This window comes from Bos taurus, chromosome 9, assembly GCF_002263795.3.
Source record: "Bos taurus isolate L1 Dominette 01449 registration number 42190680 breed Hereford chromosome 9, ARS-UCD2.0, whole genome shotgun sequence".
Lineage (NCBI taxonomy): Eukaryota > Metazoa > Chordata > Mammalia > Artiodactyla > Bovidae > Bos > Bos taurus.
The window spans coordinates 1-1,838 of NC_037336.1; the positions used below are offsets into that span (position 1 = coordinate 1).

The following is a 1,838-nucleotide window of genomic DNA, read 5'->3' on the forward strand; positions in this document are numbered from 1 at the left end:
AAATTGAGGACTATCTTGTAATTAAACTTTAAAAAAAAAAACTTTTAGTACTGTTCTACTGGAGCTTTTTATTTATGTATGTTTATTTTATATATACTTATTTATAGTTTGAAATCTTACTGTAAACTGTGTCCTAAATAGTATTAATTACACTATTTATTAATGGCTATGCCTGTTTTAATAAAGAGTAATATTTTGAAGCCAAAACAAAATTAAGTATACATTTTTCATTTTTTTGCCAACTGTGGAATATCTCATCATATGACCCACAAGCAAGATATTTGCATTATTTCTTCGACATATCATAATGTTCTCCAAGGACATAAGCATAAATAAGCCACAACTGCTAAATGTGGAAATCCAAATCATTAGGTTCCCAATAAGTAAATGATTCTTGTCTTGTGTTTTTAGGTTCCCAGATTGTGGTGAGCCATATCCTCGGCTGGTGGACCTGAATTTAGCTGGCGATCCTACTGAAGGAGCCTCAGTGGCAGTGCAGAGGGACTATGGCTTTTGGTGTCCCTGAGAGTTGAATATTGATCCTGATCTTGGCTGTTCCTTTTTGCACATGTGTGATTGTTCACCTCCTTGTCCAAATATGTACTTTAGGAGAGAAGAGCTTTCATTTGCTCGTTATTTCATAGGATTGATTTCAGTCATTTGCCTCTCTGCCACGTTTACTTTTTTAACTTTTTTGATTGATGTGATAAGATTCCCGTATCCTGAAAGACCCATTATAATTTACGGCGTCTGCTACATGATGGTGTCATTAATTTTCTTTGTTGGGTTTTTGCTTGAGGACCGAGTTGCCTGCAATGCATCCAGCCCTGCACAGTATAAGGCTTCCACAGTGACCCAAGGATCTCATAACAAAGCCTGTATCATGCTTTTATGATACTCTATTTTTTTTACTATGCCTGGCAGCGTTTGATGGTGCTTCTTACCATCACGTGGTTCTTGGCAGCTGTGCCAAAAGTGGGGTATTGAAGCTATTGAGAAGAAAGCCTTGCTATTTCGTGCCAGTGCGTGGGGCATCCCTGGAACACTGACCATCATCCTTTTAGCGATGAATAAAATTGAAGGTGACAATATCAGTGGCGTGTGATTTGTTGGGCCTCTATGATGTGATGCTTTGAGGTATTTTGTTCTTGCACCCCTCTGCCTGTATGTGGTGGTTGGGGTTTCACTCCTTTTAGCCGCATTATATCCCTAAACAGAGTGCGAGTTGAGATTCCATTAGAAAAGGTGAACCAGGATAAACTGGTGAAGTTTATGATCCGGGATTGGTCTGTATCTCATACCACTCATGGTTGTAATGGTTGCTACTTTTATGAGCAAGCTTACTGTGGCATCTGGGAAATAACGTGGATACCAAGAACGCTGCAGAGAAATTCACATTCCATGTCCATATCAGGTAAGGGAAACCTTGTTCTAAATTTCAAAATATATAAGAGTGAAAAGAGCTAATCTTAGCTGTATTTTTTTTTAACTCTTCATGAAAAACCTGAACTTTAAAATTTTGAAGTGAAGTTAATGAACAAATTTATTGTAGTAAGAATGTCATACACACGTTTCTGTTAACATCTTCCTTTTAAAAGATCACTTTCATGAGTCCAAGCCATGGGCTTTTAAGCACTTTACTTCTGTTATCACAGAATAGTTGCTTGTTGACTACTTAGAAGTCTGCAGGTTTGAGGGGAAGATATTGATTAAAAGACAGTGTCTGTGGAAATTTACTGATACTTAGAACGGGAGTTTTTAACAGTTTTGAAAAAATTAGAATGCATTTGTACAAACATTTTTCATCTTTTAGTTGGTCTTAGTTTTTCTTTTTTGCA

The 1,838-nt window shown here is 36.9% G+C and overlaps 1 pseudogene; it reads left to right on the forward strand.

Annotated features, from left to right (window-relative positions):
• Window positions 1-546: 546 nt before the first annotated feature.
• On the forward strand, window positions 547-1,435 carry LOC100139593 (frizzled-3-like; annotated as a pseudogene).
• The last annotated feature ends 403 nt before the right edge of the window (window positions 1,436-1,838 follow it).